Genomic DNA, 16,962 nt, shown 5'->3' with positions numbered 1-16,962 from the left:
TTCCAGTGCAGTCAATTATTTTCTCCTGCTCCCTGCTAGAAGAGCGGCAGCCAGAATTATGTTTTCCAGACAGGAGATGGGAACTCTGCCCAGAACGATGGTGATAACCACAGTAGTTAATGCTTGTTTAGTGACGACTGTATACTCACTACAGTTTTATATGCACAAACCTCTTAATTTTTGTGCTAAGGTGGGCCCCTGAAATTATCTCCATCTCACATATAAGCAAACTGTGGCCACAGAGGTTAAATAAATTGACCCAAGTCCCTTGGCAAATGAATGGTGGATCTCAAAACTGTATGCTTTTAATGACTGCCTTATGTTGCCTTATATTCATTCTCTCTCCCTCTGTTTCAAAATATTTATTTATTTATTGAAAGTCAGAGTTAGAGAGGTAGGGAGAGAAAGAGAGAGATCTTCCATCTGCTAATTTGCTCTCCAAATGGCTGCCGCAACCAAGACTGAGCCAGGCTCAAGATGGGAATCAGGAGCTTCATTCAGGTCTCCTGTATGGGTGGCAGGGCCCATCTTCCATTGCTTTTTCCAGGGTATTAGCAGAGAATTGGATTGAAAGTGGAGCAGTCAGACTTGAACTAGTGTCATTAAGGAATGTGTTTCCCAGGCAGTGAGGTTACTTGCTATACCACAAGGCTGGTTCTCATGATTTCTGTTTTCAGAAAGATTTAAAGATAATGACCTCAGGTATTTCCCATGAAGCAATCTATCCTTATAACTCCATGATAAAGCCCAGGTGAAATCCCTCTCCCTGCCCCGACACGCAGAACTCCCAGTCCTTTTTTGTCAGTCTGCGGTTAGATAGGAACAGAATGTGATTCCTCACACATTTGAGGATACTTTTAAGATTAATTTATCAAAAACTATTCATTTTCCTTTATCTGAAAGGCAGATTAAAGAAAAAGAGAAAGAGAACTCTCATCCACTGGTTCACTCTTCAAGTGTCTCCAACAGCTAGAGCTGGACCAGATCAAAGACAGGAGCCAGGTGCTTCTTGGACAGCAGGGACCCAAGTGTTGAAGCTGTCCCTGCTGCTTCCAGGGGGAATTGGGGGTGAAGCTGGTGCTCAAGCCCAGGCACTCCGATGTGGCACACACGTGTCCCAAGAGGCATCTTAACCCCAAGGCCAACTGCTGCCCATGCCTGGTTTCTTAGAATCCTAAATCCAATCTTACAGTATTTCTTTTCTTGTATTATTTTAAAATTCACTAGTCCCCTGTTATCCTCATAAGATTTGTTCCCAGGGGCCCTGGCGTGATGGCTTAGTGGCTAAATCCTTGCCTTGCACATACAGGCATCCCGTGTATGCACTGGCTCATGTCCCGGCTGCTACATTTCCCATCCAGCTCTCTGCTTGTGGGCTGGGGAAGCAGTCGAGGATGGCCCAAAGGCTTGGAGATCTGGAAGAAGCTCTTGGCTCCTGGCTTTGGATCGGCTTAGCTCTGGATGTTGCAGCCACTTGAGGAGTGAACCAGTGTACAGAACATCATTCTCTCTGTATCTCCTTTTCTGTACATCTGAGTTTCCAATAAAAATAAATAAATATTTCTAAAAAATTGTTCCTGGACCCTAGGTATATGCTTAAATCTCAGAAAATACCAAATTCTATTTATACTATTTCCCCTGTACTGCATACCTATAATTCATACAATATTAGCAATAATAATAATATACAATATTTATAACAATGTACTGTAATGGAAGTATTTCTTTTATCTTTGGGTTAAAGGAAGCACTTTCCAATTAGCATTTCTTTTTTGTACTTTTTTTAAAGATTTATTTATTTTTATTAGAAAGGCAGACATATAGAGAGGAGGAGAGACAGAGAGGTAGATTTTCTGTCTGATGATTCACTCCCTAAGTGGCTGCAATGGCCAGAGCCAAACTGATCTGAAGCCAGGAGCCAGGAACTTCTTCCGGGTGTCCCACATGGGTGCAGGGTCTCAAGACTTTAGGCCATCCTCTACTGCCTTCCCAGGCCACAGGCAGGGAACTGGATGAGAAGGACTGCCAAGATTAGAATCGGTACCCATATGGGATCCCAGCATGTGCAAGGTGAGGACTTTAGCCCGCAGGCTACTGTGCCGGGACCCAATTGGCCATTTATGAATTGATAGTCAGAACTTTTGCACAAGACAATTATTAAGTAAAATAAGGATTGCTTGAGGGGTGGTGTGTGGCACGGGGGGGTGGGGTTAAACCAGCACCCCAAATGAGTGCCAGGTTGAGTCCTGGTCTCTCCACTTCTGATCCAGCTCCTTGCTAATCAACCTGCAACGGCAAGTGAATACAGCCTGAATGCCTGGGTCCGTGGCAGCAACATGGAGACCCAGATTGACGTCCAGGTCCTCAGCTTCTACCTGGCTCATTGTGGCCCAGTCACGGGCTTTGCAGACATTTGGAGCATGAACCAACAGGTGGAAGATCTCACCATCTCTCCTCAATCTCTGTAACTCTATAGACTCCTAAGTTGGATTTCTAGAACATTGCTAGGTGAGTGCATTCTGTACATAGTTGGATATAATCGCATTCCTCTTCAGAATTTCAAATAAACAAATCTTTGTTTTTAAATGCTGTGTTTATTTTTATTGGAAAGTCAGATATGCAGAGAGGAGGAGAGACAGAGAGGAAGATTTTCTGTCCACTCATTCATTCCCCAACTGACTGCAATGGCCGGAGCTGAGCTGATCTGAACCCAGGAGCCAGGAATTTCTTCTGGGTCTTTCACGTGCACACAGGGACCCAAGGCTTGGGGCCATCCTTGACTGCTTTTCCAGGCCACAAGCAGGGCAGCCAGGACTAGAACTTGCACCCATATGGAATTCCAGTGCATTCAAGGCGAGGACTTTAGGTGTTAGGCCATCATGCTGGGCTCCAAATAAATAAATATTTTCAAAGGAATTTTAAGGATTGCTAGAACACAAACACTGTGACAGTCTGATGGTAGAGACAGCTATCAAGTGGCTACAGGGCAGCTAGTATCTGCAGTACAGATATGCCAGACGCACCTGCAGGGTGGGATCAAGCTGGGCTGCAGATGTCATCATACAGCTTAGAAGGGCAGGTATATTCCAAACACATAAACTGTTTATTTTTGGAATTTTTCACTTAATACTTTGGAGCCATGGCTCACCATAGGTAATGAATGCTGAAAATCCTAACTGTGGGTGAGGGGGACTCATGTGAATAACTGTAGAGCTGGGGGTGGGGACAGCGGCAGCTTCTCCTGGTTGGTAGTTTCACTTCATGAACAAGGCCCTGTGCAGAAGGGGTGGCTCTTAAAAACCTGCACCTGCAATTGGGCTGGGATTGGGCATGAGGGTCCCAGTGTCTTAGGCTTACTGTCCGAAGTGTAGTCTCTAGCGCTCAGGAGGCTGAAGTAGGAGGAGGGAACTTTCATCCTCTTGTCAAATGTTGCCTTGAATTTATACTGTGCTGTACAGAGCTGGGGAGGGTAAGGAGTTTTCCTAACCCATCCCTCCCGGGTAGATGCCCTGATGCTGTACTGGCAGCTGAGGGAAGATGGAACCATGGCCAGTAGGAGTGGCTTTTGTCACTGAGGCAAGTGTTCTCATGGACCTTGCCAGCCCTGCCGTAGTAGATGTTCTTGAATAATTCCTCTTCATTTCCTGTATGTCCTTAGGGCAGGTTTCAGAACCTTTAAACTTTTTTTGGAAGTTAATGTTTCTTGTAATTGTTTTCCTTGTTAGTGATGGTGCCACTGAGGGGAGAGAAACAGAGCTGCAGGACCTCTGAGTGAACGCCCTTTTGCACTTTGCTCTTTCTCATTTAAGACAGAGCTGGTGCATCACCGCAATTCACAGGATCTTCCTCATTCTTTTACAGAGGCAAAGTACTCACTTTGTGGATGTGTCATAGTTTGTTCAACCAGTTTCTCATGTAGAGAATTTAGGTTGTTTCCAATATCTTGTTATTAAACTCAATATTGTGGTGAAGCACCTTGCTCTTGTGTAGCACCATATTGGTGGAGGTGTAGATTCCAGGTAGACTCCTAAGGTGGATTTCTAGAACATTATGAACGTAGTTGGGTATAATCGCATTCCTGTTTGGAATGGTTGTGCTCCTGTGGACTTCCACAGGCCCACAGCTTCTCCAAATGAATTGCTGGACAATTTTTGCCAGTTTGATAGGTAAGAAATGTTAGATGATGACCGCCACCTGTCCGCCCACTGGTGGAATAATATCAGCAAGTTGTCCATAGTTGTAACAGAAGCATTATAGGAAAATCTGCACCTTTAAAAAAAAAAAATAAATAGGGGCCTGGCGGCGTGGCCTAGTGGCTAAGGTCCTCGCCTTGAACTCATAGGGTTCCCATATGAGCGCCGGTTCTAACCCTGGCAGCTCCCTTTCCCATCCAGCTCCCTGCCTGTGGCCTGGGAAAGCAGTGGAGGACGGCCCAATGTTTTGGGATCCTGCACCCGAGTGGGAGACCTGGAGGAAGTTCCAGGCTCCTGGCTTTGGATCGGCACAGCACTGGCTGTTGCTGTCACTTGGGGAGTAAATCATTGGATGGAAGATCTTCCTCTCTATCTCTCCAGCTCTCTGTATATCTGACTTTGTCATGAAAATAAATCAATCTTAAAAAAAAAATCTGCTCCTGGGCCCCCTTCATGCAGTGTGGAGGGAAGGAGAAAGTGAAAAGGGCAGTTGAGATAGTGTTGAGGAGTTTTATACTCCTCTGGACACGAGGGCTGGCAAAGGAACTGTCTATGCCCCAACTATGTAAGGAATGTCCATTGAGGTGTATCATTGGTTGGCTGGAATCCTGCCAGGCTGGTGATGTAACTGGCTCCTATGGCCTCTCCTTTCTAGGCTGAAGCCTGGGTGACATGCCGGGTCTGCTTTCAGTGCCCTGGGTAGCCATCAAGAAACAGTAACAGGGCCCAGCGCAATAGCATAATGGTTAAGGTCCTCGCCTTGAACACGTCAGGATCCCATATGGGCTCTAGTTCATGTCCCAGCTGCTCCAGTTCCAATCCACCTCGCTGCTTGTGGCCTGGGAAAGCAGTCGAGGATGGCCCAAAGCCTTGGGACCCTGCATCCGTGTGGGAGTCCTGGAAAGAAGTTCCTGGCTCCTGGCTTCGGATTGGCACAACACTGGCCATTGCGGCCACTTGGGGAGTGATCTTCTCTGTCTCTCCTCCTCTCTGTATATCTGCCTTTCCAATAAAAATAAATACTTCTTTAAAAAAAACTAACAAAATATAGTTTAGATTTGCATTTCTTTGATAAGAAGTTGAATAGCTTTATGTTTTTAAAGATCATTTTAGTGTACTTTATGAACTGTTCATTTCCTCTAATTTTTCTGTTGAGTTTTTTTTTTAAGATTTATTTATTTTTGCTGGAAAGTCAGATATACAGAGAGGAGGAGAGAGAGAGAGAAGGATCTTCCATCTGCTGATTCACTCCCCAAGTGGCTGCAATAGCTGGACCTGAGCCCATTTGAAGCCAGAAGCCAGAAGCTTCTTCTGGGTCTCCCATGAGAGTAGAGGATCCCAAAAGCTTTGACCCATCCTTGACTGCTTTCCCAGGCCACAGGCAGGGAGGTGGATTGGAACTGGAGCAGCTGGGACATGAACTAGAGCCCATATGGGATCCCAGCATATGCAAGTTGAGGACCTAGCCACTAGGCTACTTTGCTGAGCCTGGAAAAGAAATATATGTCCTAAAAAAGTAATTCTTGTGGTGAAAAACCTTTTCAGGGTAGTTTGTCCTAGGATCCAGATGTGCCTCAGGTCCCTGGTTTCTTAATTCTGTGTTATTTCCCACCTGGGAAGGCTTGGCTGCATCATCTGTTGTTGATGACAACACTGATAGCACCACTCAGCAATGGGAGTGGAACAGGAGGTGACAATATAGTTCATCTGAGTGTGTGTTGAGGGGTTTCCTGGGGGGAGTGCTCCCAGCCTGGATGTTCAAGAGAGAGGCTCAGTGACCAGGGCTTGAGGGCTGAGGTGAGGTTTCTCCCAGGGTCTGGCCTCAGGGTTGTGTGTGGGAAGCCTGCATCTTACAGCAGCTGTCCTTACTCAGTTGCCAAACTGTTCACAAGAAATGGGTTCTTCACTGGGTGAAGTGTTTGCTGTGGTTTGTTGAGGGGATTTTCACTTTCCATGCACACTGCATCCTACAAAAATATCCTCCAGCTGCACACTCAGGCCTGCCTTGCTCCCTGGGCATATCAGCAAGACCCTGGAAGCTGGATAAGCTTTACCAGAACAAATTCTGAATGGCCAAAAAATTCCAGAGAATATCAGATGTGGAAAGCTCTCCCAATCCACAAACCCCAGCTCTTTCTTTGCTTACAAAAATGATATGGCTTTCAAAATTGGTTAGAGCTCGGGTCCAGCAGCATGGCCTAGCAACTAAGGTCCTCTCCTTGAACATACTGGGATCCCATGTGGGTACCAATTCTAATCCCGGCAGCCCCACTTCCCATCCAGCTCCCTGCTTGTGGCCTTGGAGAGCAGTCGAGGACAGCCCAAAGCTTTGGGACCCTGCACCCGTGTAGGAGACCTGGAGGAGGTTCCAGGCTCCTGGCTCCGGATCGGCACTACCAGCCGTAGTGGTCACTTGGGGAGTGAACAATCGGACAGAAGATCTTTCTCTCTGTCTCTCCTCCTCTCTGTATAACTGACTTTGTAATAAAAAAAAAATAATAAATAAATATTTTTTTAAAAATTGGCTAGAGCTCATGGATTTTGGAAATCACGAGTTAACAGACCTGGAAGGCACATGTCCACAGAAACTGAAGCAGGCCCAGCACGATAGCCTAGCAGCTCAGTCCTCGCCTTGAACGCGTCAGGATCCCATATGGGCACTGGTTCTAATCCCTGCCGCTCCACTTTCCATCAAGCTCCCCACTTGTGGCCTGGGAAAGCAGTCGAGAACAGCCCAAAGCCTTGGGACCCTGCATCAGCGTGGGAGACCTAGAAGAAGCTCCGGGCTCCTGGCTTTGGATTGGCTAAGCTCCAGCCATTGCGACTGCTTGGGGGTGAACCATTGGATGGAATATCTGCCTTTCCAATAAAAGTAAATAAATCCAATAAAAAAAAAACACAAAACCAGAAACAAACAAAAAACAAACCTAAGCGGTCTGGCTGGGCAAACAAATGTTTACCATAGCTAGCCCCGTGATACACAGTGCCACCTCGTGGTGAGTCGGTGCAGCAGGGTCTACTGGAAAGTGTGTGAGCATTCAGCAGGGCCTTCCTCCATAGAGTAACCACCTTTTGTGTGAGCTATGACAACATCTAGGAGCAATTGTTGCACACTTACATAATTTCTGAAATATGAGGTCTTTCCTCTCTTCCCTAACAGTTTCCTCTTCCATATGAACAAGGCAGCCAGATAAATTTGAGGTTCCCTTTCTGAACTGTATTTCTTTCTTTGGATCAAAATTCCCCTCGAAAGCTTCCCCTAAATACTTCTTCTTTCTTGACCTGTAAGTAAAGAAGACAAGAAAGCGAAAGGCTTTATTGTGAAATGAGAATTTTCCGACGCATGTTGTTGGTAAGTCCTTTGATGGATAATTTACCAGCAGACACAGAGTGGCAGGGCTGGTTCAATGGCTCAATTTGCTAATCCTCCCCCTTCAAGTGACTGGATCCCATGGGGGTGCTGAATCTTGTCTGGGTTGCTCAGCTTCCCATCCAGCTCCCTGCTTGTGGTCAGGGAAAGCAATGGAGGACGGCCCAAAGCCTTGGGACCCTGCACCCACGCAGGATACCCGGAAGAAGCTCCTGGGTTTGGATCAGAGGATTCAGCTCCAGCTTGTGTGGTGACTTGGGGAGTTAACCAGTGGATGGAAGATCTTTCTGTCTCTTCTTCTCTTTGTGGATCTGCTTTTCGAATTCAAAACAAAGCAAAACAAGCAGCAGTTGCGGGCCCCCTCACGAGGCTCACAGGAACAGTGTGCTCAGGAGACAGTCTGAAATGCTCAAGAGGCAGTCCGGCCACCTCTTTTTCTCTGAGGTATGAAAGCCACAGTGCAGGGTGTTTGGGGGATGGAGGAGGAGCAGCGCTGAGTGTAGACTGCCAAGTGCCACTGCCACCGTTTCAGTGGCGTGACTTCATATCCTATTCAGGGCTGTCTTCTGTGGCTGACAATATGATATAATATGCCAGAAAGAACCTCTCAGACAGGAAACATTGAGGAATTTGGATTATTTCCAATCAGTCCCTTGTGAGAGTGAGCGGGTGTGCTCATTCCTCAGCCACATGGGCCATTTTCCATCTCATGACCAAGGCCGATAACTAGTAGTGTGTGTGTATTTATTGTACTACCTCAGGGAATGAACATTTCAAGGGTTTATTGCTTTTTTAAAAAAAGATTTATTAAAAAGGCAGAATAGCAGAGAAGGAAAGGCAGAGAAATAGAGATCTTCCATCTGCTGATTCACTTCCCAAATGTTTTTTTTTTTGTTGTTATTTTTTTTTCTTTTTATTTATTTTAATTGTTACTTCCCAAATGTTAAATGCCCATACAGGCAGGGCAGCAACAGGCTGAGCCAGGAGCTCTGTGCTGGTATCTCACATGGCTGGCAAGGCCAAGTACTTTATGCCACTAACCACTGCTTTCTCAAGTACATTAGCAGAAAGCAGGGTGGGAAGTGGAGTCACTGAGACATTTCAGCCCTCCAGTGTTCACCATCAGCTTGATCTGCTGCCCCACAATGCTGGCTATAGTTTATGGCTGCCTTAGAATTCTCTCTGGATTTTTGTTCCTATCCTTTGCCCATTTGTATTAGCTTGTTTATTTGTCTCCTCCTTTGTAAAAGTTTATTTTATTTTTATTTGAAAGGCAGAATTACAGAGAGGAGAAGGAGAGAGAGAAAGAGAGAGATCTTTCATTCATTGGTTCACTCCTCAAATGGTCACCATGGCCAGAGCTGAATCACTCAGAAGCTAGGAGCCAGGAGCTTCTTACAAGTCTTCCACCTGGGTACTGGGTCCCAAGTACTTGGGGCCCCTCCACTGCCTTCCCAGACCATAAGCAGGGAGCTGGATGGGAAGTGGTGTTCACATGGGATGCTGTCACTTGTAGGTAGAGAATCAGCCTGTTGGATCACTGTGCTGGCCCCTGAAATTTGTCATTCTTTTGGAGAGTCGTGGCAAATTACTTATCTCAATTTAACACCACTGGCACCAAACTCTAAATCACTATAACTATAATAGACTTTTAAAAGAAGCAGGGATGGAAGTTTGATACAGGAGTTGAGACGTTTGGGACATCTCATTCCATATCAGAGTGGCTGGGTTCAAGTCACTGCTCTGCTTGCAGTCCCAGCTTCCTGCTAATGTTCACCCTGGTAGGTAGCAAGTCATGGCTCAACTGCTAGGGCCATCTCCCTGGGAGAGCTGCATGTTGTTTCTTGGTCCCTAACTTCAGCTTGGCTCAGTCCTGGCTCTTTGGCCATATGGGGAATGAACCAGCTAGTAGAAAACCTCCATTCTGTCTCTCTCTCAGCATTTCAAAAAAAGTGAAATGAAATAAAAATCTATGAAAACTGGATAGTGCCATCACATAGAGATGAACTATTTGATGTAATCATTTCTCAAGTATTGAATATTAAAAAATATTGCCTAAACCCACAAGGAGGGGGAAATGATCATAAAATACTTAAAATAAGAGTTACTTTTCTTTCTGTTTATTTTCCTGACAATAAATTCCCAAGAATGTACAGAATGGGAAGGGGCAGGAAGAGGGTTTATGTTTTTATTGTCCTTTATCTATATGGGTATGGTCACATTTTACACAATATTATTCTAGCAATACAATCTGATTTCAAGACATATGACACTACACTAATCAAGACAATGTAGTATTGGCTCAGAAAGACAAACAGATGAATCAAACTTAATAGAGTCCAGAAGTAGACTTCCCCTTATTCAGACAATTGATTTTTCACAAAGCTGCAATTCACTACCAAAAGGAAAGTTTTTTCCAACAAGTAATGCTGGGACAATTTGCTTATTTATACTAAAAAGATGAACTTCAATTCACATTTCACACTATATGCAAAAATTAACTTGGAATACATCCAATATGTAAAACCAAAATGTAAAATCCAGAGATGTTAAACTTTTATGAAAAAATGTAGGAGAAATATTTATATATTTGGGAATAGGCAGCAATTTCTTAGGTAAAGACACCAAAAACATAAGCCCATAAAAGAACAAATTGATAAATTAGACTTCATCAAAATGTGATTTTTTTTTTCTCTTAGTAACAGATAGTGCAAAGAAAAAAAAGCCATAAGTGGAGAGGAAATAACTTTAAATCTACTGTCTAATAAAAACCAGGGCCAAGAATATGCGAAGAATTCTCAAAACTCAATAAAAAGAACATAAACAACTGAAGAGAAAACAATAAAAAACAATTCACCAAAGAAGATACACAGATGGCAAGTAAATATGCATCAATATTGGCAACATCAATAGCCAGTAAGGAAATGCAAGTTTATTTATTTTTTAAAAAGATTTATTTATTTTTATTGCAAAGTCAGATATACAGAGAAGAGGACAGAGAGGAAGATCTTCCGTCCAATGATTCACTCCCCAAGTGACCGCAATGGCCAGTGCTGCGCCAATCCAAAGCCAGGAGCCAGGAACTTCCTCCGGGTCTCCCACGCAGACGCAGGAACCCAAGGCTTTGGGCCGTCCTCGACTGCTTTCCCAGGCCACAAGCAGGGGGTGGATGGGAAGTGGAGCTGCCGGGATTAGAACCGGTGTCCATATGGGATCCCTATGTGTTCAAGGAGAGGACTTAGACCGCTAGGCCATTGCGCTGGGCCCAGCAAATACGAATTTAAATCTCATCAGCATATTGCTATATTCTTATTAGCATGGGCAAAATGAAAAGGATTGATAAGGATGTGGGAATGTAAAATGATGCAAATACTTTGAAAAACAGATTAGCAGTTTCTTTATCCAAGGTGTTCTACTCCCAGTGTTTCCACACAGGAATGAAAACCTATGTCCATACAAAGACAAGCACGTAATTGTTTATTTGTTCTTATTTGAAATAGCCAACATACAGCAACAACTCAGATGTGTAGCAATAGGTGTAAGCGACTATAGTGTATGTGTGCCATTGACTGCTACTCAGCAGTGAATGGAAATGAACTGTTCATACGTTTGGTAATATGGATGAGTCTAGAATTATGCAGAATGAAAGACTTTAGGGGAAAAAAGAGTGTACATGGTATGATTTCATTTATGCAAAGCTATCACTAATGTATAGTGAAACAAAGCCAATCAGTGATTGACCAAGGATGGGAGACAGGGAATGACAATGAAACTTTAACCACTTGAGCAAGGATCTCAGAGCGTGCCCCACATCCGGGACTTGGGGTGGGTGGGAGGGAAATTGGGTGGGGCTCCCCCCTCAGTATCCCCCTTTACCGCAGATACAAGAAGGAAACAATATGGACATAATAGTCTTACCCACCTCCCTATAGCGCCCAAAACCTTTCTACCATAATTAACTATGTAAAGATTGTCAACAATATAATTTTAAAAATAAATAAATAAATATAAAAAAAAGGATTGATGAATCCATTTATTATCTTATTTTTTTTTCAATGCAAAATAACTTTATTTCGTGTGGGGGAGAGGCAGCGGCAGCTCAGAACTTCTGGAACTGCTTCTTGGTGCCGGCGGCTTTGGTGACCTTGCTGAGGGGCCGGCACTCGCCCACCTTGACGATGTCCCCGATCTGGACGTCCCTGAAACGGCGACAGGTGCACCGACATGTTCTGTGGCGCTTCTCAAAGCGGTTGTACTTGCGGATGTAGTGCAGGTAGTCACGGTGGATGTCAATGGTTCTCTGCATCTTCATCTTGGTCACCACGCCTGACAGGATCCTCCCCCGATGGACGCGTTTCCGGTGAAGGGGCATTTCTTGTCGATGTAGGTGCCCTCAATAGCCTCCTTGGGTGTCTTGAAGCCCAGCTCGATGTTCTTGTAGTAGCGCGGGAGCTTCTCCTTGCCGGTCTCCCCGAGCAGGACCCGCTTCTTGTTCTGGGAGATGGTCGACTGCTTCTGATAGGCGTTCGGTCTGAATGTCCGCCACCTTCCCGGCAGAAAAGAGAGCTCTATTTGTTATCTTAATTGGGGTGATAATCTGACTGGTTTTCAAATTACATTCTTTTGTTTTAAAAAAAAGACTTGTTTTATGTTTATTGAAAAGTCAGATATACAGAGAGAAGGAGATACAAAGACTAAGATCCTCCATCCACTGGTTCATTCCACAAGTGGCCACAACAGCCGGATCTAAGCTGATGCTAAGTCAGGAGCCAGAAACTTCTGGGTCTCCCACACAGATGCAGGTCCCAAGGCTTTGGACCGTCCTCAACTGCTTTCCCAGGCCACAGGCAGAGAGCTGGATGGGAAGTGAACCAGCTGAGATTAGAACCAGTGACCATATGGGATCTCAGGCATACAAAGCAAGGACTTTTAACCACTAGGCTACCGCGCTGGGCCCCAAGCATTAAAACTTTAAGATGTTCAGGTATGTACATTTTCATATCTGGCTTTCCAATAAAAATAAACAAATCTTATAAAAAAGAATGGCATATATCAAAAAAGAAACATCGAGTACTTGATCTTCAAAAGCCTATACTTGGGCCTTGACACTGCTAATTTTTTAACTTCAAGGTTGAGCCATTTGTTCACAGTATGGTGCAATTTCCTCAACTGTACAATGACCTAATAGGAGTACTTTGAGGATTGCCTGTTAATGCAGACTCAGAAACTGCCCAAGTAAAAAGGGTTTAATTTGTCATCTTAGGAATTACAGTTTGGGACACTTAGGTTTAGACAGTTTTGAGTAAGTGTTCTGAGCAACACAGAAAAAGTGGAGCTTAGCTGAGCTGCATGAATGTTTTGATAGAACAGGTGCTACGAGGCAAATAGAGAGCAACAAAGAGGGTGTGTGACTGCAGAAGCAGGCTTGAACGACTCTTGGTGGGCACCTGAAGCCTCTGGGCACAGTATCCTTCCTTGATAGGCCCTTTCACATGCCAGTGGTGAGAGGTGGCAGCTAACCAGCTTTCACATCCCTGTTTCCTATAGACTCCTGACTCTCTTCGACAAGGCTCATTCAGCTATTACTTTTTTTGAAACTTTCCTTTTATTTTCGCAAGATCTGAGACTAGTATTGTGAAAGTGCTTTTCAGCATGTTAATAACAAATTATATGTATAACTTCTGGCAAACTTCATGACCTAGCTCACACTCTTTGAGAGATTAGATCATAGGAAAATCACTGGCTTTTAAAAAAATTTTATGTATTTTTATTAGAAAGTCAGAATTACAGAGCAAAGGAGACACTAAGATATTCCATCTGCTGCTTCACTCCCCAAGTGGCTGCAATGACCAGAGCTGAACTGATCTGAAAACAGGAGCCAGGAGCTTCTTCCCAGTCTCCCACATGGGTGCAGGGTCCCAAGGCTTTGGGTCACCTTTTCCCAGGCCACAAGCAGGGAGCTGGATGGGAAGCAGGGCAGCCAGGACATCAACTGGTGCCCATATGCGATCCCAGTGCATGAAAAGTGACGACTCTACTCATCAGGTTACCGTGCTAGGCCCTGATGGTTACTCTTTTTGCATTTTTTTAAAGGGCAAGAATGTGGGAAAGGCAGGGTGCAGAGGCTAGGCTGAGGTGAGACTTCAGTGCCTGTGGTATCCATCACACTTCTACTTTGGTGGTTCCAGCAGACTGGTTTCACATACGAAGTGTAACATCAACATCCTTTTCACCTCTGTTGGAACCTAGCCTCCTTCCTCGCATTTCCCTTGCACTACAGAAAACAATTAACCCCAAAGAAAAGGTTGACAGGTAGCTTTGGGCTGGTTTACCAGGCTAGAATTATGTTTGGATTCCCTTCTGCCCTGATGAAAACAGAATTTAGACCCGTTTTATAATTAGCCTAATAAGCAGTAAGACAGTAGCTCTCAGAGTTCTTCCCAGGTAGGCTTCCCAGGCTTCCCTGGGGGCTTGAGAAAAATGACAATTGCTAGATTCCAGCACAGACCTCCTGGAGAGTGCCCCGAGCCTGAGACCATCCGGCTTTTACGGATCCCTCTAGCAGATCTTTTTTTTTTTTTTTAAATCTATTTTATTGTATTGTTGTTGACAATCTTTACATAGTTAATTACAGTTAAAAAAAGAAAAAGAAAAAAAAAGGTTCAAGGGGATAGGGAAGTGGGTAATACTATTATGTCCATATTGTTTCCATCATGTATCTGAGGTAAAGGGGGATATTGAGGGAGAAGCCCCACCTGGATCCCGCCCACTAAGAGTCCCGGATGTGGGGCATGCTCTGAGATATGTGCTCGAGTGGTGTTAATAGTTCTCCGGTTATGAATCGTTGCCAGTTTCGCTCAATGAGGTCGTCCACTGATTGATAGGGTCCATTATAAAGTCTCCGTTTGCCCCATATTTCGCTGCCAACATACAGCTGAGATGAATGATTGATCTGCTCTGTCTTCTGTCTTTTCTTGATTAGAGTGCTGAGTCCAGCAGTTCGATTGGGGAGATCTCCAAAGAAACTTTGAGGTATTCCCAGACCAGATTCTTGTATGTTCTAGCAAGTACAGGGCCTGGCACAGTCCATCACCCCGATCAGCTGGTGGTTTCAATTGCTGGGTTGGTTCTGTTTTTGGTCCCGAGTTGCACTGGAACCAATGGGTGTTGCAGTCCAGTCTGGTTCGGCCCTTACATCAACCAGTGGGAGCTGCAGCCTAGTTGGGGCGACCCACAATAACCCCCATCAGGCCCGCCCCCTACCCTGGTTTGCCAGTATGTGTAGCAGAAGACCAGTCTGTCCCCCATCCGATTTGGCTCTTGTACGTGTCAATGGGTATTAAAGCTTAGTTCCATCTAACCAACTCAACCATCCAGCCCTCATGGGTGGTGTTGAGTGCCTCTCTATCTAGCCATCCCAGCTCCCGTCCTAGTTTTCATGCCCTCCCATGGGAATAGTGACCCAAGAAGGGGGAACCCACTTTTACCCTCCCAGGTCTCTCTCGATCCCCGTTTATGCACTCTTTATGTGGTTCTGTGATTTGACTTGACAGAATTAGTCCCCAGTGCCAGCTTCTGCGGCTATGCCCATACATCCCTCACCCACTCTAGTTTATGCTTACACCAGCGGGAATAAGCAGCCCAGCCTGGCTTTTCCCTGGTCTAATCCACATGCAGCGCACAGGTGATGTAGCCTTGCTTAGTCTGGTCTGTCTCTATCCCAGCCCACGCTCTCCAGTGGGAGTAGCTGTCCAGCGAGGGGACCAGCCCCTTAATCCCCCCGCCAGCTCTGCCCCTCCCTTCCTGGATCTCACATGTGCTGGTTGGATGCTGCATTCATATCCAGTACAGGCAACCATGCCCTGGCATTCCATAATGTGTACTTGTTTTGTCGCAACCAAACCCGGCTCATCCCACACTCTGTTCTGGTGATCGGATTTGCCAGTGGGTGACATGAACTGATTCAGCCTGGTCTGCTCCTGACCCATGCTGAATGTGTGCCAGTGGGAAACTTTTCATGGCCTATTCTGGACTGTTTCCTATCATGCTTCTTGCCTAACCTGCAGGGACTGTGTCCTGCCAGAGGAGTTGCCCAGGTTCCTCCATCAGAACCCCTCCCAATGCCAGATTTTGCGCATGCCAGTGGGTCCTTGAGCCAACCCTACCCAGTTCACCTCCTGTCCTAGCAGGAACAGTGGCTTTTCCTGGCTGGCTTTCACCCCATTCTGGTTCTTGTTGTTGGATATTTCAGCCCGGCCATGGCTCATCCATACCCACATACAGCTCACGCATGGCTCAGTAGGGGATTGGGACCCAGCCTAATCAGTCCCACAACTACCCTCTGGTTCTTCATGACACCAGATGGTGTAGGGATCTGAACTGGCCTGGTGCATCCAATCCCAGCCCACACTAGTTCCTCGGGTGACTACAACTGTTTCCTAGATAGAATGCAGCCCCCATTCCAGCACACGCGCCCCTTGGTGGGAACCTCAACCCAGTTAAGGTGTCCCCATGCCTCCCCAACTGGGCCTGTTCCTAGCCATAGATCATGCGCCTGCCAGTGGTTGCTCTGACTCAGCTTATCTCAGTCCCTCACTTGTCCTGGCCTCTGCCTTAGTCAGTGTGACTTAGCGTCCTTGACTCAACTAGCTACCTAAGCAACGATTGAGACAACCAATACCCCAGAGCTCCCAGGCCGGGTGGCCAGCAGGCAGACACTGGCACCACATGGTGCACTGGCTGCCCTGGGGGAGGCCGAGGACTCGTTCACTGCCTTGCGGCAGTTTCTTTGGCGTGAGCCCCCAGCATTGGGTCCGACCCGGCAGGGGCACCCCCCACAGCTGCCACACTGTGAGGAGCGGCACTTGCCCCCGAATCCCAAGGCCTGAACCCCTCCCAAACTCACCCTGCCACAAGATATTAGCAGCTGGGCGGAGTTAGGAATTTTAACCCAATTCCCAAGTTCCCTCATGGTGTACTTACCCTGAGGGAAGAGCTCTCTTGGGTCCTGGGGGAGGCCGAGGACTCGTTCACTGCCTTGTGGCAGTGTCTTTGGCGTGAGCCCCCAGCATTAGGTCCGACCCGGCAGGGGCACCCCCCACAGCTGCCACACTGTGAGGAGCGGCACTTGCCCCCGAATCCCAAGGCCTGAACCCCTCCCAAACTCACCCTGCCACAAGATATTAGCAGCTGGGCGGAGTTAGGAATTTTAACCCAGTTCCCAAGTTCCCTCATGGTGTACTTACCCTGAGGGAAGAGCTCTCTTGGGTCCTGGGGGAGGCCGAGGACTCGTTCACTGCCTTGTGGCAGTTTCTTTGGCGTGAGCCCCCAGCATTGGGTCTGACCCAGCAGGGGCACCCCCCACAGCTGCCACACTGTGAGGAGCGGCACTTGCCCCCG

The 16,962-nt window shown here is 46.2% G+C and overlaps 1 protein-coding gene and 1 pseudogene across 1 annotated transcript in view; one reads left to right on the top strand and one right to left on the bottom strand.

Annotated features, from left to right (window-relative positions):
• PIK3AP1 (phosphoinositide-3-kinase adaptor protein 1) overlaps positions 1–16,962 on the top strand; it is a 190,138-nt gene that overhangs the window by 21,178 nt on the left and 151,998 nt on the right. The window lies entirely within an intron of this gene.
• LOC101517706 (small ribosomal subunit protein uS17-like) lies at positions 11,648–13,787 on the bottom strand (annotated as a pseudogene).

The sequence above is a fragment of the Ochotona princeps genome, chromosome 13 (genome assembly GCF_030435755.1).
Source record: "Ochotona princeps isolate mOchPri1 chromosome 13, mOchPri1.hap1, whole genome shotgun sequence".
NCBI classification, from domain to species: domain Eukaryota; kingdom Metazoa; phylum Chordata; class Mammalia; order Lagomorpha; family Ochotonidae; genus Ochotona; species Ochotona princeps.
The sequence above is the reverse complement of the archived record's forward strand: the minus strand, read 5'-3'. Positions and strand labels throughout refer to the sequence as shown.